This window comes from Salvelinus sp. IW2-2015, linkage group LG30 (assembly GCF_002910315.2).
Source record: "Salvelinus sp. IW2-2015 linkage group LG30, ASM291031v2, whole genome shotgun sequence".
NCBI lineage: Eukaryota > Metazoa > Chordata > Actinopteri > Salmoniformes > Salmonidae > Salvelinus > Salvelinus sp. IW2-2015.
The window spans coordinates 13461642-13483416 of NC_036869.1; the positions used below are offsets into that span (position 1 = coordinate 13461642).

Sequence of the window (21775 nt, forward strand, 5' to 3'; positions counted from 1 at the left end):
CYGGATGCTGGCCTTCTAGGCAGAGTTGCAAAGAAAAAGCCATATCTCAGACTGGCCAATAAAAATAAAATATTAAGATGGGCAAAAGAACACAGACACTGGACAGAGGAACTCTACCTAGAAGGCCAGCATCCCAGAGTCACCTCGTCACTCTTCAATCTCTACACTGTATTTCTGATCAATTTGATGTTATTTGAATGGATTTTTTTTGTTGCTTTTCTTTCAAAAACAATGACATTTCTGAATGACCCCAAACTTTTGAACGGTAGTTTGTGTATATATATATATATATATATACATGTATACACAAAGAACAGATACACCCATTCAATAATTGAGACATTAAGTAATACCATCTGACGATTGTTCTGCCACACCCCTCTGTGATGATAAGGGGAGGTGAGTACGACCTGAAGGTTAGAGTCCAGGCATCTGCACGAGTCCAAGGTGAGAGAGTGGAGTCAATTCAACTGGGACAGGTCGCTCATGACAATTGTATCATTCCTGATCCCCAGCCAGACATCAGCTCCGTAGCTGAGCACCATTTGAGGAAACATCCTTCCTCCCCTACCTAGTGCAGATTGATACTATGGCCACAAGGGGGCAGTGTGTCCCAGACTTTGATGGAGGCAAAGCAGGTAAAAACCTCCTCTTTCCATCTCGAAGAGGAGAACCCATAKGTACAAAAGCAAAGTGGTCCAGAGGAATTGTCCACAATGTAAAGAAATCTAACTGGGATATCATTTCAAAGAAACAAACACCACACATGTCCACGTGAGTAATTCATATCATGAAAACACTTACATAGGAAAAGTAAAACAATGTCCATATGTCCCAGCTCCCTAAGGTTGTAATTGTATCCAGATGACATAGAAATCGAGACCTGTTGTCCTTCTGTTGTGAAACATAGGGCTGTGCATATTTACTATTTCCTCTCGTGTAGAGATAGAGAAGAATAGAATAAGGAAAAAGGAGGAAACAATAGGCTGTAGAGAAATATGTTAATGGCATTACAGAGATATACAGTACCAGTCAAAAGTTTGGACACCTACTCATTCAAGGGTTTTTCTTTTTTTGTACTATTTTCTACATTGCAGAATAATAGTGAAGAAATCAAAACTATGAAATAACACATACATAATCATGTACTAAACAAAAAGGTTTTAAACAAATCAAAATATATTTTATACTTGAGATTCTTCAAAGTAGCCAGCCTTTGCCTTGATGACAGCTTTGCACACTCTTGGCATTCTCTTAACCAGCTTCATGCGGTAGTCACCTGCACTGCATTTCAATTAACAGGTGTGTCTTGTTAAAAGTTAATTTGTGGAATTTCTTTCCTTCTTAATGCGTTTGAGCCAACCAGTTGTGTTGTGACAAGGTAGAGGTGGTATGCAGAAGATAGACCTATTTGGTAAAAGACCAAGTCCATATTATGGCAAGAACAGGTCAAATTAGCAAAGAGAAACGACAGGCCATCATTATTTTAAGACATAAAGTTAATGCGGAACATTTCAAGAACTTTGAAAGTTTCTTCAAGTGCAGTCGCAAAAACCATCATGCGCTATGATGAAACTGGCTCTCATGAGAACCGCCACAGGAAATTAAGACCTAGAATCACCACTGCTACAGAGGATAAGTTCATTAGAATTACCAGCCTCAGAAATTTCAGCCCAAATAAATGCTTCACTGAGTTCAAGTAACAGACACATCTCAACATCAACTGTTGAGAGGAGACTGTGTGAATCAGGCCTTCATGGTGTAATTGCTGCAAAGAAACCACTACCAATTAGAATAAGAGACTTGCTTGGGCCAAGAAACACGAGCAATGGACATTAGACCTGTGGAAATCTGTGCTTTGGTCTAATAAATCCAAATTATAGATTTTTGGTGATAACCGCCGTGTCTTTGTGAGACACAGAGTAGGTGAATGGATTATCTCTGCATGTGTGCTTCCCACCGTGAAGCATGAAGGAGGAGATATGATGGTGTGATGGTGCTTTGCTGGTGACACTGTCAGTGATTAATTTAGAATTCAAGGCACACTTAATCAGCATGGCTACAACAGCATTCTGCAGCAATACGCCATCCCATCTGGTTTGCGCTTAGTGGGACTCTCATTTGTTTTTCAAGAGGACAATGACCCAACACACCTCCAGCCTGTGTAAGGGCTATTTGACCAAGAAGGAGAGTGATGGAGTGCTGCATCAGATGACCTGGCCTCCACAATCACCCGACCTCAACCCAATTGAGATGGTTTGGGATGAGTTGGACCGCAGAGTGAAGGAAAAGCAGCCAACAAGTGCTCAACATATGGGAACTCCATCAAGGCTGTTGGAAAAGCATTCTTCATGAAGCTGGTTAAGAGAACGCCAGGAGTGTGCAAAGCTGTTACCAAGGCAAAGGCCGGCTACTTTGAAGAATCTCAAATATAAAATATATTCTGATTTGTTTGACACTTTTATGTTTACTACATGATTCCATATGTGTTATTTCATAGTTGTGATGTCTTCACTATTATTCTACAATGTAGAAAATAGTACAAATAAAGAAAAACCCTGGAATGAGTAGGTGTGTCCAAACTTTTGATTGGTACTGTATATAGTCTGAGAACAGGGGCAGTATTGTGCATTATGCTTTAATTTCATTCACCATCTGGAATGAGAGGGTATCAGTTTAATATTAAGATCATATAAAACATTGGAGGCATGGTGGTTGACAGGATAACAGGCCTGCTACACTGGACGCGTTACTTTTACCGGGTATGAGATMCTCCCATTGTTTTCAATAAAACCTGGGCGTAAGCAGCATGTTTCCACGACAGGCACGCAGGCACTAGCTCTGTTATCAAAAATTCTACCCGCTGGGTTACGCGTTCAGTGTAGCAGGTGTGTCACAGGGGAATTAATTAAGTGAATATTTGAGGTGGGGGGGGGGTCTTTGGATCCCCCAAAGTCTCTCTTTCTCTTTCTCAGTATTGTGCTTTGTCATACCTATTAAAATTGAAACAACAGGTTCGATATTGCAATGTTTCATCACTCGTGAATGGGTCACTGCAACACGTAGACACTGTAAACAGCACCGCTCATACTGAACTGATTGTCACCAGGGTCAAGACTTAGAGTGGTATTGCAGAGAGAAAGAGAAAGAGCAAATGCATGAGGGAGTGGGGAAGGTGTGTTAACATGTAAAGAACCCTCCCCCCTTTGAATTTTCCAAAAGCTCAGCTTGTTGTGGGGAAATCAAGATCTGGAGTAGCCGTGTACTGCAGACCTCTTCTATGTTTCAGCCAATAGGATTAAGCCTGGACCCATATCAGCTCCGCCCGCATTTGATGTGCCAGTCAGGTTCCAGGATGTCCTCCGTAAAACGGTTGGATTGGCTGCAGGAAGGGAGGGAAAGATGAAAATGGTGAAAGGGGAATGGATGAAATAATAATACGAATCTTTGAGTTATTATAGTCCGCAATTTGTTGGTCAAAATACATTGCAAAATACAGAGTTGAACATTTAGCAACCACACACACACACACACACACACACACACACACACACACACACACACACACACACACACACACACACACACACACACACACAACACACAGAGAGGCTGGAGCAGGAAGCCTGGTAGGATTACAGAAAAAGAGGCAAATAAAGAGGGTACAAATAAGCTTTTCCAATCCACTGTCATTAACTATGATTATCAATTAGTAAATTAGTAAACCTTAAAAACTGATATAAGCCCATTTGATTAAAAACGACGTAACCGCCATTATTGGACACCTGTTAAACATCGGAGTATGGTCTTTAGTCTTTAAAACGAATATGTCACTTTATTATTATCCCTTTATTCAACAAGGTTCTTAATTGAGAACCAATTCTTATTATTTCAAAGCACATCTAGTGACTGATGCTGGAAATTTGCGCAAGCTAAAGCAAGACGTGCAATGCATCTGCCATCTGTATCTCGATGTGTCAATGTTTGTCACTGAATCTGTCCCTATCAAGTAAATTAATGATTATTTGAAAAAAGGCCAAAAGGATAAACAAGCCAAGAGGATGTTCTGGGCGTGAAAACTCTTCTCTCAACTTGACTTGTTTTAGTAATCCACTTTCGTTATTAGACTGCTCTCCTCCCAGTTAAGCTTGGATCTGATGTTGCTGTTGCCGAGGTCCAAGATGCCGTGCTCCTGGCTGGCGTAGCCATGGTAGTAGTCGAGGGTAGGCTCGGTTGCCACGGAGCTCCCCGTTGTGGCTGACGTGTAGGCGGGAGGTGGGACGGGAGGGAGGGCTCCGTTCCAAGGGGCGCTGGCACAGGAGACGCCCGAAAAGGAGACCCCGGGCCTGGCAGTGGTGGCCGTCCCTCCCCCCCTCCGGGAAGACCATGGGGGTCTGCTGAACCCAGAGAGGAAGAGTCCTCTTCCTATCGATAGCAAGATAGAGGGAGGGAGGAGAAAGGCGGAATGGTGGGTGGGAGTCAGAGAGAACGCGTGGGGAGAAACGTCACACAGGAGGGGATAGAGGAGGGGTTGGGGGGAGTTTTGCAGAAAGGGAGAGAAGAAAAATGGGTATAAAGTAGAGGAAGTGAAGTTCCAACAGAGATGAAATAAAGAAAGAACCACAAGAAAAGCACAGGACAGAGACGGGGGGGTGGGGGGAGGGGGTTTAGGGTTGAGAAACAGGTCCTGTTCATTAGGTACCCAATGGAAGAAGACGGACTGATATACCTGGACTTATCCAATAAGAAACGCTATTTTTCATTTTCCGTTGCAAAACATTTTCTGATGTATGCCCTAATGAACACAACCCAGGTGTAGTCCAACCATTTGTCTGAAGCAATACAGAGGGACTATAGCCTAAGGTGGCAGTAGCGACCTTTCCCTTCATGTAACGGGATTGATAAGAGTCCGTGCTTGTCATTTCAATTTGAGAAAAAGTAGTTGTCAATGGGCTTCATATCAGTGACACACTAACAGTGTTGGCTGCCTTAATTTACTGCAGACTGTGGCCTCATACACACTGAACAAGTAAAGCTAGAAATTGGCAAGTTACGAAAAGTGTCACGTGGTCCCGGAGTCTGGTTGAGTGGGTAACACTCTCGTGTTTGAATCCATATACGTTCCCCCACGGCGGGGATCCCGGTTCAATCATGAGCCCTTCACATTTGTACTCCCTTTACTCTCCCTGCTTCTGCTCCTATCCTTTCTCAAATAATACAATAAAAGTGTCATGATTAACCTCTGTTAAGGATCAGCAAAAACTCATGCTCATGATCAATCAAAACCACTGTTTCAGGCATCTGGCAGATGCCCCAAACTCATCCTCAACACAGGGTAGCACAGAAAACTACCATTAGTCATGCACTCTGTAAGACCTAAAAAAGACATGTTCAATTCATTATTTCCTGCAAAGATGTATCAATACACTCTCAGAAACAAAGATGCTAGTTATGTGTTCACCCCACCACCTCAAAAGAACTGATGAACATAAACACAATATGGCAACAGAGTTAGAATAAAACAACAAACTAAATCACAGGTACAACGGTATGGGAAATCATGCTACATGGAAACCAAACCCACAGCCCTCTAACAAGAAGAAAACCCTCTTTGCAACCATTCAGACAGCAAAGAACCCAACCCTAATTTCCCCCCCAACCCTGTTCACTGTCAGTGTTGGTCTGACACTATCAGTGCAAACCGCAGCTTCTTTCTGATTCACACATTGAGCCTCTCGCTTTTGAAAGATGAAAACATTTCAAATGATTAAATACAAGTTAATACAGTTGTACCATGGTAGGCTACTTAAGGCATTTCGTTTTCAGAAATGTAGGGGGTATATTTCAGTAATGGAGTGCTGCATACCTTTACAAATAAACATATAGATGCCAGGGCTCTACTTTCCCTCGCCATACACACTATACKGTGTGCAAAAAAGACCATGTAGCTGGATCAAGGGAAAGCTAGCCTGGAATCCAAACTGAATATCTCTCTGTTTCAATATTATTTCACTACATGCTTTCATTGAAACTGGTTGTGTCTACAAATAAGGGGCATTTGGCAAAACAAACTGGTCAGGGATTGGATCACCTTCAGCCAATCAAAAGTTGTCCAGTTGATAAAACACCCCTATACTTACCACACCATTCAACCTTATACTGCCAGTCCACTCCATCATAGATGCCATTTACACCAGCTTTGAGAAAGAAATGCTTCAATATGCAGTGGTTGAAACTGCCTTTTGTCAGTGGTGGTAAAAATGATATAATGTKGAGACATTGTGCCCAGACAGACATTCAACAGCTTACATACTGTAGGACGGAKTAGACATGGTGCAATATTGTATGTTGTCAAGTAAACAAATTCATCAATGTAAAGTGAACACCGTTTTACTTGTTTCTGCATTGTTTTCTCAAAGGGGAAGCTGGTGTTGAGAAACTTGGCTGGGTCCATGAGTTATCAAGGCCCTTTATGGGGTTAACTATGTCACCGTTTCTTTGCCCCAGGTATGTCATATATGGGTAAGCCCGTCATATCTGGGTAAGCACGTTGCAGAGTAGCAGGTTTCCGAATGCATTCCACTAGCCACATGCTACCACTACTAATGTAAAAATGGCACATATGACAGACTAGTGAATCCATATTAAACCATGTCAACGTACACACCATAGACTCAGAGAGACTAGAATACACTCTCAGCCATACAGACCAACGGACAGACCTGACAGATCTGCTCTCTGAACATTCTGGGCTTAATTTCAGGAATGGCACTCACTCTCAACTCATCCTCCACAGCCATCAGCCTGGAAAAGAAGTAGAAAATGTTTATTTTAGAAAAAGTTACAGAACCACGATTCAGTTTCTTTCAGTCATTTGGCCTCCCAAATTTAGCCTTTCTGTTTATGGAAACAGATATGATGTTCGGGGAATTGAAATTCCCACAAAAGTAAATGCATTCAAAGTAAATGCTATCTAMGCAAGTGAGCAAGCAGACATTAACCTTCTGTCTTGTCTTGTTTTGGTTGCYCTCACCTGTTGATAATGCCTTTGATTTGGCTGTCCTTCTCTAGCTGCTGCTGCCTCAGCATGCGCTCGCTGTCGTCCAGCCGGCTCTGGTACTGTGATAGGATCTTGCTGGTCTGCTGCTCCTGTGAAAGCATCCTGCGCTCATACTCCTCCAGCTTCCGATGGGACATTATCAGYCGCTCCTTCAGYGAATGGATCTCCTCCTCGTATTCCTTTACCTGGCAGACAGACGGCAGGGGAGGGAGATCAATGCTCTGGAATTCTAGCATGTATTAGGCAGACCCTGTTGCAAGTATAACGTGACTAAGGGGGAAGATGTAATCGCAGAGGGGGCAAACATTTTGGGGGTTTTTGCATTGGAATTATATTGAATTCTGCTTATATCACGCTACATCACAATAAACACTAAGTTCAAATGCAGAGATTCCGAGATCATTCAGTGCTTTTTTAAGTGACAGCCTGGCGTGAAATCTGTTGCCCATTTCCACAGCACTGTATCAGCATAAAATATGGGACTTCTAGCAGTCGTAAGGACAAAGATTCAGCAGGAGGCAGGCAGGTAAAGGTGCAAATGAGTGTTGGATTTATTTACATAGCGCTGGTGTTTCAAAGATGACAGTGGTATATASAAATACACTGAGTGAACAAAACATGAAGAACAKCTTCCTAATACTGAGTTAAAAWTCCTTATTTAACCTGTCTCCTCCCCTTCATCTACACTGATTGAAGTGGATTTAGTACCATCAATAAAMAATCATAGCTTTCACCTGGATTCARCTTTTCAGTCTATATCATGGAAAGAGGTGTTCTTAATGTTTTATACATAATGTACCGACTTCAAAATGTCAGTTTTCAAAAGAAAAAGCCTCTCTTTAGGCAAAACCAYTCTTATTAACCAATAAAGCACAGGTAGGGTCTACCAGGCTCAGATACAGCCTCCCCTTGAGTTACCCAAAAGTGAACTAACTACAGGGTTGTCAGGTCAAGCAAAAAATTATAGCKCAAAGACCACGCAAAACCTGCCCAAAAGGCCTGAAAACTAGCCCAAATTATTTTTTTCACAGCAAGAGAGGAGTTGCCATATTTATACAATAGCCCTTTTTCCATAARGTTATCGAGCCAATTAAGAAGGAATATTTAACTTGTAACAATGTTAGAAGCAAAATTCGGGGTTCCTCAAAATAATAATTATTGCAAGCTATGACATGARGTAATAAAGCAATTTGAAAATGTGGGAAGAGAAAAGATAATTCGCCCTTATTAAACTCACCAGATCACTTGCAAAAGGGGTAGGGTATATGGCCAATATACCYCGGCTAAGGCTGTTCTTATGCATAACGCAACACAGAGTGCCTGGATYCAGCCGTTAGCCATGGTATATTGGCCATATACCACAAACCCCGGGGATGCCTTTTTGCTATTATAAACTGGTTACCAATGTAATTAGAACAGTACAAAGTACTGTTTWGTCATACCCATGGTATATGGTCTGATTTACATAGTCTTCRAGCCAATCAGCATTCAGGGCTCGAACCAGGTTTATYGTTGTAAATAYATCTATASATAAATCCGACAGGAAAGTTTGAGTGATGAAAGTTGGACAGAGGATCTCGAAATCTGTAAACAAGAAAAACTTGGATGAACATAAAAATGTATATTAGACTATTTTCTGGCAATTGTGCTGTTATTACGTGCCCAATGTTAAGACTATTGTCATTTCAATAGGCATAGGCTACAAACTAGAATTTGGGTTCATGATTGTAATTCAATTTTGCCATGGTTTGCTTAGATAAAGGCAGGTAGCCTATAGCCCCTGATAGGCCTACGTCTCATTTCAGATAGTCTACAGTAGCCTAGACAAGATTTTACATTTACATTTAAGTCATTTAGCAGACGCTCTTATCCAGAGCGATGTAGGCAAGATGTAAACCGAAGGATTTAGCAGTTTGCTTAGTACAAATTAACTGACTAATTTATTTGACATGAATAGCGAGGCGATTAAGAGGTAAGAAGTGCTTGTGTTTCCCAATAGCCTGCTGGAATAGGCTACTGAGGATGGGGTCATCATTTCAATCCCAGAACTAAATATTAACAATTTGTCATTTATATGAACTGAATATGCTTGTCAACAACAACCCGTGTTTATTCTTTATAATTTGTTTAACCTGTAGCCTAATCTGACTACTATTACRGTCAATCTAATGCGTTCTAACAACTGATCAGCAATTGCAATAGAGCTTTGATAATTTGCAATTTAATTAACTAAACATGTCGATTCATATTTGCATAATAACACAAGGCTACAACAACAATAAACTGAAGTTCTAGGATATTTATTCAATTGGTTTGCCAGCTCCAGGTAGGCTACACAAGTGGCATACATTGACTTGCAATGACTCCAGTGATATCGTCATTTCAACATATTTATTGTATCAAATGGTAGCTTACWATGGCATATACATAAATAGGATACTTGKTGTCTAACASATGCAAATGTATCATTCTTCACATTTAACCTAATGTCAGTTTWATTGAGCCCTTTTCCCCATAGGGTCTGGTGTGTGTGCTCGCGTACGTTAGGCTACGTTATGTGAGCTAACTTCTAGCTAGCTAGTCGCCCATCCCGCCCCGTTGCAATGGACCATTTTCTGATCAAGAGAAGAGTGCGGGTAGAAAATGAAAATCCAGACCCAGACCCTGTCTCCGAGGGGGCCAAAGAAGAAGAGGGAGATAAGTAAGATGAGTCGTGAGCCAGGACGCGAGGGAGCACCAGAGCAGTTAGTCGCTGCTAGCTGCTCCACAGTCACCGTTAGTTGCACTTTTAGCACAGCCACCACTGCCTCTGTTATAAGCCAGTCACCTGTTGAAGAACCAAGGCGCCCTCTTCTTCGGCGTTACCAGCCACAAAAGTTGGACAGCAGGATCGCTACTTCAATCGTAGATGGTATGAGGATTACAAATAGCTGGAATATTCTATTTCAAAGGACCGTGCTTTCTGCTTGCCCCTTCAACCTTCAGGAAACCATGGTGGAGAGAAGGTCGGCATTTACCCACYATGYCTACCAGAACTGGAAGAAGGCGACAAGTTCGTTSAAGACACYCAATGCTAGTGTGGAGCATAAATATGCAATGGCAGCGTGGAATGAGTGGACTATTCAGAAAGAGTCTGGCTCAACAATATGCAATGCTCTAAGTGATGGACATTCGAAAATAGTCAGAGAGAACAGAGAGTATATGAGAGCAGTTGTGGAGTCTTTCACAGAGAGGAGACATAGAAAACGACATGGCTGTCAACCAGGGAAACTTTCTTGAACTTTTACAGGTCATAGGCAAATTCGACAAAACAGTTGCACAGACATTCTCAGATAATCCTAGAAATACTAAATACAGGCATCATGATATACAGAATGAAATACTGGGCAAATCCTCGACCCAGCATCCTTGCCTTCCTGTCCATACACACAGAAAGAACCAAGGCCCTGGATGTCCAGAAGATTATAGACTCATTTGCACTGAACCACAACAGACGCATCGTCCTTCTATAAAACAACACTTGGTGAGTAACTGAAAGGCCTTATATTTATTGACAGCGCGAGCCTGTCCGGTGGTGGGAACATGATTCAATCGCGTTGATCTGGATCTGGATGGAACAATAAAGTACCAGACCCATGCATATTGTCGGCCAGTCGGCCTACGAGTATTTTTGCAATAGAAATATAATCGCTAAGATTGTGATGATAGCCAGCTCGTTTTACACCGTGTGTGCACAGTTGACAGGCATAGGCTAAATGCATTGCACTTCTCGTTGTGGCTGCACTTWGGATATTATGAAGTAGTGATAGCCATTTAATCCGAAACATTATTACCAATGCACAGTTGTCTGATTATGCATATGGAATAAATGCACTTATAAATAGTCATGAAAATCAACTATTTCATTAGCACCCCAATGTATTGGTCAAGCCCTCTCTTAAAAAGTCCTGGCACRGTGCCTGTGGGGCATTGATAAACATTGATAAACAATTCACACAATGAAACAAATAATGCCCAAGCGTTGGTGGGAGTGAGTTAGCAATAGTAGAGAGAAAAGAGCCTCTAGTGCATCTTTGCCACACACCTCTTGCTTTTATTCTGGTCTCAACATTTAAAATGATGCTCGAGACACCTTCCCCACACATACAGTGCCTTCGGAAAGTATTCAGACCCCTTGACATTTTTCACATTTTGTTACGTTACAGCCATATTCTAAAATATATATTTTTTAAATGAGCAATCTACACACAATACCCCATAATGACAAAGTGAACAGTTTTTTTTACATTTTTGCATATGTATATATAAAAAAAAACTGAAATTCCTTATTTACATAAGTATTCAAACGTTTGTTATGAGATTCGAAATTGAGCTCAGGTGCATCCTGTTTCCATTGATCATCCTTGAGATGTTTCTACAACTTGATTGGAGTCCACCTGTGGTAAATTCATTATATTGGACACGATTTGGAAAGGCACACCTGTCTATATAAAGGTCCCACAGTTGACAGTACATGTCAGAGAAAAAACCAAGCCATGAGGTTTAATTGTAATGGTCGAAGGAATTGTCCGTAGTGCTCAGAGACAGGATTGTGTTGAGGCACAGATCTGGGGAAGGGTACCAAAACATTTCTGCAGCATTGAAGGTCCCCAAGAACACAGTGGCCTCCATCATTCTTAAATGGAAGATGTTTGGAAACACAAAGACTCTTCCTAGAGCTCGCCGCCCGGCCAAACTGAGCAATCAGGGGAGAAAGGCCTTGGTCAGGGAGGTGACCAAGAACCTGATGGTCACTCTGACAGAGCTCTAGAGTTCCTCTGTGGAGATGGGAAAACCTTCCAGAAGGACAACCATCTCTGCAGCACACCACCAATCAGGCCTTTATGGTAGAGTAGCCAGAAGGAAGTCACTCCTCAGTAAAAGGCACATGACAGCCAGCTTGGAGTTTGCCAAAAGGCACCTAAAGGACTCTCAGACCATGAGAAACAAGATTCTCTGTTCTGATGAAATCAAGATTGAATTCTTTAGCCTGAATGCCAAGCGTCACGTTTGGAGGAAACCTGGCACCATCCCTACGGTGAAACATGGTGGTAGCAGCATCATGCTGTGGGGTTGTCTTTCAGGGAACTGGGCGACTAGTCAGGATCGAGGGACTAATGAACGCATCAAAGTACAGACAGGTCCTTGATGAAAACCTGCTCCAGAACACTCAGGACCTCAGACTGGAGCGAAGGTTCACCTTCCAACAGGACAATGACCCTAAGCACACAGTCAAGAKAACGCAGGAGTGGCTATGGGACAAGTCTCAATGTCCTTGAGTGGACCAGCCAGAGCCCGGACTTGAACCCGATCTAACATCTCTGGAGAGAACTGAAAATAGCTGTGCAGCAACGCTCCCCATCCAACCTGACTGCACTTGAGAGGATCTGCAGAGAAGAATGGGATAAACTCCCCAAATACAAGCTTGTAGCATCATACCCAACAAGACTCAAGGCTGTAKTCGCTGCCAAAGGTGCTTCAACAAAGTACAGAGTAAAGGGTCTGAATATTATGTAAATGTGACCTCATTTTWAAAAATGTTATACATTAGCAAAAAAAACATTATCGGATAGTGTGTAGATTGATGAGGGAATAAGAAATATATATTTTTAGAATAACGTAACATCATGCTGTAACGTAACATCATGTGGAAAAAGTCAGTAACCTCATAAACATTGTCAGGATGCAGCAGTGGTCACTTTTCTTTTCCATATTTACCAACATGGTATGTCCATTTGGTGAATGTAGATTGGCGGAGCAAATAAAGGAACATCATAGCAGTTGCTCGGAGGCAGATGAACACTTTGCCCAGGCCCTAAATACTGTCCTCTAACCTTTTGGCGATGCGGGGGCACAAACTTCCCCGCATTGGCCTTTGTTGAAGTAGGTAAGGGAGCATTCTCTCCCGAACGATGCACAGTGGACACTGGGGTTATCTCCAGACACTCCAGCAGTGAAATAACTTCAGTGACACACCGAGGAACATTTTGTGGTGCAGTCATTTTCTCTCCAAGCCCGGGGAAAGGGTCAGAGRACACCCTCTCCTCTCCAGGCTCCTGAGAAAGTTCGGTCATAATCAATTCAGTGTCAGTCAGTGTCGGGATGAAAACCTCACACACCCCAACATAGGGCAGACACTCGTGCAGAGCGCCCTCCATAGGAACAGCAGAAGAGCAAGAAGGAGACAGTTTGYCCTCCAACACGGCATCCTCACCATGGCCTAACTGGTAAACTTGACCCCGCACTTATAAATCAAAATAAAACATTACAGGCAGAGGCATATTATGTTATTCACTTAGCCTACCACAGAGATGAGAAGCGCCCCAGTTGCTTTCCATAGCCCCCCTACACACACCGTGATGCACTCTGTCCATTGTGCTGACAGCGCAGCATAGAAAACAATTATTTTTTTAGCCAACCTGTCACTCAATCATTTGGGACATAAAACTAATGCTGAGGGGGCACACGTTTGAACTGAGGGGGCTAAGCCCCCTTTAGCCCGCTCGTGGAGCCGGGTACAGTATTAGGACTGACCCCAATGTTTCAGAGCTCCTACAATACACTTTATTCCCCAACTGTAGCACCGTAGTCCCCACTTTTACACAGTGTTAAAAGTATGAACCATCTGTTAGGTGAGGAATTACATGAATTAAAGGGGATGCCTAGTCAGTTGCACAACTGAATGCATTCAACTGAAATGTGTCTTCCACATTTAACCCAACACCTCTGAATCAGAGAGCAAGGCAGTTAACACCCAACAACTGCYCCAATAGCGTCAATTAAGACAGCCCCCCGCAGTTGGTAGGGGTTAACTGCCTTGCTCAAGGGCAGAACAGCAGCTCTTTCCACCTTGCACATTCAAACCAGCGACCTTTCGGTTACTGGCCCAACACTCTTAACTGCTAGGCTACCTGCATTCCTTTCTTCAAGGAACATTTAATTCAAGGAACAGTCTAGCAATATTTTCAGGTCCCAATCCTGGAACATTAAATTATGACATAGAGTGAAAGTTTTCCTTTGACCTTGTCATAAAKTTTTTGGAACATCATGCTGGGGGTCAAATGTTACCCTAGAACCAAATGAAAATCAGATAAAGACATTCCCTTATAATCTAGGAACCTTATTTTATTTACCAGAGAGGCTCTCATCCCCCCCAGAATGGGCTCACCCTATCCATGCGAGACTCGTCCATGCTCTTGGAGTACTCCTTCAGCTTGAGGTCCTCAAGGTTCGATGAGCTACGCAATATTTCGATGTCGGCAGAGAGGTGTGGCATGTTGGACACCCAGGCCACAGTGCGCTCGTTGGGTGTCAGGGTGGAGGGGGACTGAGAAGCCTGAAAGCAAAGAGGCAAGATGATACAGGAAGAGGCTCAGTAATCGCATGATCATGCTATCAAAATTATTAAGACTAAAAGGTTCTCCTATCTCAGAAAGTATTTAGGAAAGCTTGTGATGTGTTCTAACCTGTTAAGAGTTGACGGCGGATGGATTAAATTACTAGATAAAACAGCAACACTTTTCTGTGCTTTTTAGGTGGCTATCTATCTTCAAGATGTATCTCTTTGGACTTGCCTTTGGACAAGTCCTTAGATTTTGACAATATACAATAACGTTCAAACAATAGCCTTCATTACATAATCCGATTGTATTTGATGTTACATTTACATTACATAACATAATTTTACATCATGTGCAACGTGTAGAGAACTGGGACCAAATATAGATTTGATTAAAATCGAACACAAATAACATGTTCATGACACTGAAGATGTGACAAAGGCTAAGCTTCCTCAGTGACCCCTCCCTCCTAAATCTGCTGAGATTCTGAGAATCACAGAAGTGTGATTAATAAATGTAGCCAAGGTGGTTTGTGACGTGTAACCTTGGCTGAGACCTCTAGACTAATTTTAGCTCCCAGAGCTAATGCCAAGGCTTTAGCTCTGTGGACTAACACGGTCTCAAATCCTAGGTGTCCCAACACAGAACCCATGGTGATCCAGCAATATACCTGTTTATTGACTGTGGGCTTGAGCAGGTGCTGCTGTGGAGGCTGCTGTTGCTGCTGCTGCTGGGACTGCTGCTGAGGTTGCTTGGTGCTCTTAGTCGGGGTGTCTGTGGTCTGAGGCTGCTTGGAGCTCTTAGTCGGGGTGTCTGTGMTCTCTCCGTTGCCCCCTTGTGGCGCCCCCTGGCCGTCCCTTGCAGAGCTCGACTGGCGTGGGAGACCAGGGGCTGGGCTGTCAGACTGTTTGACGGACAACTGCTGCTGCTGTTGTTGCTGTGGCGAGGGCTGCCTGCCGCCAAAGCTGGACTCGGGCGACTGGAGAAGGAGGTTCCTGCTCTGGGGGCGGGTCTTGGGAGGGGTGGAGGTGGCCCCGGGGCTGATGGACAGCTGGGATTTGAGGCGCTGCGGGGGAGGCGGTGCTACGGAGCCATGACGGACAGGGTGCACGGTAGAAGGGGGAGTGGCCAAGGAGGTGGGAGTGCCCATGCCTGTCGCCGTCTGAGGGGTCATGCCCATAAGAATTTGCTGCTGGAGATTCTCCTAAAAGAGAGAGGGTGGGCGGGAAAAGGAAGAGAGGGAAACAGAGGGAGGGAGGGCAGGAAATATTTAGAAAAAAAAGATACAGTATTTGAGATCAAATACTATAGGAGAGGGAGAGTGAGGGAGAGAGTGTAAGAGGAGAAACGAGGAAGGAGATGAGGAATGGTTGTGAAGTCWATTTAATTGGACAATCCCTCTTTCGTTCATGCCTGTCTAACTTGTTTTTCAAGCATCTTCTCATACAAACAATTAGGGATGCACAATAAATCGGTGAACATAACGGAATCGGGCAGATATTAGCTAAAAATGCCAACATCGGTATCGCCCGATGTCTAGTTTATCACCGATTTTAAAAACCGATGTCAAAGCTACCGTGCATACCTATATATCGTAGGTACATGACGTAATGACGCCACGTAAAATTTTGCGCTACACGTGCAACACAGCATTCCTAACCTAGCCTACAATGTCTGCTGTGTGGATCGAGCACTCATTTGAAAGAGTAAGAACATTTCAGCAAGACAACTCAAAGTTAAAATCCATTAACGGCAAGATAATGGAATTCATTGCCCTTGACAATCAACCATTCTCTGTCGTGGGTGATGTTGGCTTTCGCCGAATGGTCGAGCACTGGTACACACGACCAAGTGCGCTATTTTTACACAGTAATAGCTTCATTGCTATTAGCTTCACGACATACATACTATGGAACGCTGCTTGGGTCTTTGCGTGTCAAATGTAGCACTYTCAAAACTGTACAAAAAAGTCTTCAAACAAGCAAACACCGGCCACGAATGATGTGTTTACAAAACCGTGTTGGTAATAAAGCATAATTTGTTCGACCYCAACTTCTGGGATAGCTAGCTTTAGCTTGGTATCTAGCTAACACCAATACAACCAGCCTGAAAACAATGACCAGTAGAAACTGCAGTCATTTTCATTATTCTCAACAATGATTTGGGAATCCTTGTGAGTATGTATTAGCTAGGTTGCCACTTGTTGTTCGCCTATTGAAATTGAAATTGAACTTCAGTTCATGAAAATAAATAGCTAGCCAGCTACTTAACCCTGTTGCCCAAAGCCAACGTTATAAGCAGCCAGCTAGCTTCATCTGGCTAGTGAGGCTCAAATGGACCGGGTTATGTGTTGTGAAGCTAGCCACAATAAGGATTAGGCACAATAGTGGATTTTGCGGTTTGCCTTCAAAATAAAATGTCATTGACAGTGATGCAAATTAATACAAATAGTACAATTATTCCATACTTTTATTTTGAAGGCTAACTGCAAAGTCCACTATTGTGGTTAATTCTTATTGTGGCTAGCTTCACATAGATGGGTCTGACCACCAGTAATCAAATAATAACTGCCTTATAAATTAGGGTTATTTTAGACGATGACACCTAGCTACAGTATGTCATCCCTAAATCTTCCTCAGATAATTATCAATCCCACAAGGTATGACCCCAAACACCCAGGAAAGGCTACCCTTCTTGATGTTATCCTCACAAATAATCCTGATAGGTATCAGTCTGGTGTTTTCTGTAATGACCTTAGTGATGACTGTTTTACAGCCTGTGTTCGTAATGGCTGCTCAGTGAAACGACCTGTCTGGCTTTGTCATAGACGATTGCTAAAAAACGTTAATGAGCAAGCCTTACTTCATGACCTGGCCTCTGTAAAATGGTATAGAATCAGCTTGATCCCCTCTGTCGAAGACACTTGGACCTTCTTTTTTGATATTTTCTGTGGTATTGTTAACAAACACACCCCCATAAAGAAAATGAGAATTAAAAATAGGTTCGGCCCCTGGTTCGACCGGGATCTTGCAGAGTTACTCCACCTCAAGAATTGCATTTGGCAAAATGTTCGACACATGCATACTCAGGCTGACTGGCTCTCGTTCAGGCAAATGAGAAATAAGTGCACCCAGGCTATCCGGAAGGCCAAAGTTAGTTACTTTAAGGAGCAGTTCTCTCTCTGTGGGTCTAACCCCAAGAAGTTCTGGAAAASTACTCAGGTTATGGATGTGTCACTTGAAACATTAAAGGTTTCCTCAATGATGTCACCATTGCCCTTGATTCTAAGCAATGTTGTGCTGCTATTTTTACTGACTTGGCCAAAGCTTTTGATACGGTAGACCATTCCATTCTTGTGGGCCGGCTAKGGAGTATTGGTGTCTCTGAGGGGGTCTTTGGCCTGGTTTGCTAACTACCTCTCTCAAATAGTGCAGTGTATAAAGTCAGAAAATCTGCTGTCTCAGCCACTGCCTGTCACCAAGGGAGTGCCCCAAGGCTCAATCCTAGGCCCCACACTCTTTTTACATCAACAACATAGCTCAGGCAGTAGGAAGCTCTCTCATCCATTTATATGCAGATTATACAGTCTTATACTCAGCTGGCCCCTCCCCGGATGTTGTGTTAAATGCTCCATAACAAAGCTTTCTTAGTGCCCAACAAGCTTTCTCTACCCTTAACCTTGTTCTGAACACCMCCAAAACAAAGATAATGTGGTTTGTTAAGAAGAATGCCCCTCTCCCCACAGGTGTGAATACTACCTCTGAGGGTTTAGAGCTTGAGGTAGTCACCTTATACAAGTACTTGGGAGTATGGCTAGACAGTAGACTGTCCTTCTCTCAGCACATATCAAAGCTGCAGGCTAAAGTTAAATCTAGACTTGGTTTCCTCTATCGTAATCGCTCCTCTTTCACCCKAGCTGCCAAACTAACCCTGATTCAGATGACCGTCCTACCCATGCTAGATTACGGAGACATAATGTATAGATCAGCAGGTAAGGGTGCTCTCYAGCYGCTAGATGTTCTTTACCATTCGGCCATCAGATTTGCCACCAATGCTCCTTATAGGACACATCACTGCACTCTATACTCCTCTGTAAACTGGTCATCTCTGTATACCCATCGCAATTCCACTGGTTGATGCTTATTTATAAAACCCTCTTAGGCCTCACTCCCCCCTATCTGAGATATCTACTGCAGCCCTCATCCTCCACATACAACACCCGTTCTGCCAGTCACATTCTGTTAAAGGTCCCCAAAGCACACACATCCCTGGGTCGCTCGTCTTTTCAGTTAGCTGCAGCTAGCGACTGGAACGAGCTGCAACAAACACTCAAACTGGACAGTTTTATCTCTATCTCTTCAAAGACTCAATCATGGTCACTCTTACTGACAGTTGTGGCTGCTTTGCGTGATGCATTGTTGTCTCTACCTTCTTGCTGCCTTGCTATGTTGTTGTCTTAGGTCTCTCTTTATGTAGTGTTGTGTTGTCTCTCTTGTCGTGATGTGTGTTTTGTCCTATATTTATATGTTATTTATTTTAAATTTTTAAACCCAGCCCCCGTCCCTGCAGGAGGTCTTTTGCCTTTTGGTAGGCCGTCATTGTAAATAAGAATTTGTTCTTAACTGACATGCCTAGTTAAATAAAGGTTACACACACACCACACTGACCAAAAGGTTATTTTGTTGGCATTTACATGTGTCCCCATTACCAGTAAAACATAATTAAAACCTATTTCTTTCACTTACTTGCTGTGTTGTTTCATTGTTCATTTGTTTAGTCGTTTCATTCTCAACCAGGATTTCTATGGAACACCGTTTGGGTCTTTGCATGTCAAATAACACTATTTGACGTGTCAGATGAGCTTGTTGACCAATCAGGACCTGAATATGACTGCARGTTCATACATTTTTWACGTAATTATTACACATTGATTACACTATCACTTGTATTTCATATGTCACAACGATTCATCGATACGTATGCTATGATGCTGGTAAAGTTGTCTCGCGCACCTACAGTGCTGGTCATAAAAAAAGCTAGCTAGCTCATGGATGCAAACAATGMWCTTCCCCAAAAACAGCAAAATCACAATCTGTTTCAGTAATTACATCTTTAATTTAACCTTTATTTAACTAGGCAAGCCAGTTAAGAACAAATTCTTATTTACAACGATGGCCTGGACGACGCTGGGCCAATTGTGCGCCGCCCTATGGGACTCCCAATCACGGCCGGATGTGATGCAGCCTGGATTCGAACCAGGGACTGTAGTGACGCTTCTTGCACTGAGATGCCGTGCCTTAGACCGCTGCTTCCATGTGTGTGTTAACTATTTACCTGTACTAGAATGCTTAAAAGGCCGCTAAAATTTTAAATATCGGGTATCGGTATCAGGGTTTTTATGGCAAGGAAAATATCGGATACCGGTATTGGACAAAAAATGTCATATCGGTGCATCACTACAAACAATAGGCAGATACATTTCACTATCAATGTCTCTAAAAAAGTGACTGCTGGGTGAATTCATTCTTTACATTTATGTAGAAATTCTATGAAATATCATTGTAAATCCATGATGGGGTTTATCAATGCAACAGACCGTTTGCCAAATGTAATGTCTGCATAAGYTGTTACATGCATTGTGTGGCGTATGTTTAGTATGAACAGATMTATTCTTGTTATCGTGCACTGACAGTGTCATCTYAAATTCTGCTACCYYAACYAATGAAGGTATATTTAAATTAAATMACWGATATTTTCCTGGAATACAGACCTGCACTTGCAGRGAAAGCTGGCGCCGGGCGTATTCAGCGTTCTGGTTCTGCCGCGTGTAGTCGTCACTGTAGCTGTGCGAGTGGACAATACTGGGCTGCACCAGACTGCTCTGTGGCCGCAGGGCCGACAGATCCTCGCTGCGCGAGAAGCCGCCGTGGCCGAATGCCCGCACGTAGCCCTGTTGGTGGTGGGCATTGTCAAGCTCTGGGGCCAGCAGGAGCGGAGGGGGAGGCGGCTGGGCTTGAGGACGACTGTGAGACTGACCCCGAGGGCCGTCGGCAGCCAGATGGAAGAGGGGGTTCTGGAAGGAGAGGGGGAAGTGCATGGCGGCCGCCGCATGCTGCTGCTGCTGGGAGAGAGAGTCGGTGGGACCCCCCATTTGGTGGAGGGGTCCCCCCATCTGGCTCAGCCTCAAACCAGAGCCCCCCGAGCCACCGGCGGACATGTGGCCTCCCATGCGAAGCGGGCCTCCCAGGTTCCCGAAACTGTGACCCAGGCCTGCTATGGAGGCCTGGGAGGAGTTGAGCATATCACCCACCGAATGGAGGTTGGAGATGCTGTTCATGCGTGAGTCCTGCAGGTCCATCATGGACACGCTTTTGTTCACACTGAGGACCTAAGAGAGAGAACATAACCTGTCAACTGGAATAACCTATTATCCCTTATGACCCAAAAATGTTCACTATTTAGTGATTYGGATAATTCATAACTAAATTGTGAGGTATATTAGGAGTTGTAATATACTGTATGTGTCCAACTCAACGTTGTTGGTAGTCAATTCATTGATGGCTGCTAGTGGCAATAAATCAATGCATCTGAGTTTACCTTTGGGTCTGGCTCAGTGATGTCAGAACTGCTGGTGCAGTACGCAGGGCTGGACCGAGCCAAGGGGGGACGGGTCACGTAGAAAACGTCCTTMGAACCGCGGGGGTCTCGTTCCGCAAAGCTTCCCATGCTGACGTGAGACGAGAGGACCCCACCCCCAGATAATCCCGAGGTTGGGGAGGGGAGACGGGAGATGTCTATTGAGCTGGGGGAGGATAATCACCATTATCTATCATTATTACCATTGTCAGGGCCTGTATTTGAAAGCTATAGTGTATATTTTAGACTCACACCTCACTCCTCTTTGCGTCAACATTGTTTGTTTACAAAGACTCAAATGACAACAATGAAATTATACAATCATAGCTGTTGGATTATGATAAGTGTGAAACAGTACTAAATGAATGAAGCATTCATAATTTACATTCTGTAATAATCAATGCGTATCAATTGAAATGGCCATTGAACCTCAAGAAATCTTACACAGATTGTGCCTTTAAGCTCGGAGCAGTTACCTGTTGAGATCCCGCATCATGAGGCTCTGGAAATCAGATGATACCATGCGATTGAAGGAGGGCCGTGTGATGAGCCTGTCCTGCTGTCTGTCTGGCTGGTGGCTGGCCTGCCGGTGGAGCTGGGGGTTCCTCAAGGCTACACTGATGTCATTCAGCAGACGTGGCAAGGGGCCAAGCTTCAGAATAGCATCCTGGGAGACAAAGTACAAAGAAAATATTGGACA

At 43.5% G+C, this 21775-nt stretch overlaps 1 pseudogene; it reads right to left on the bottom strand.

Moving 5' to 3' along the window:
* Positions 1–4004: 4004 nt before the first annotated feature.
* LOC111955321 (ras/Rap GTPase-activating protein SynGAP-like) overlaps positions 4005–21775 on the bottom strand; it is a 73669-nt pseudogene continuing 55898 nt past the window's right edge.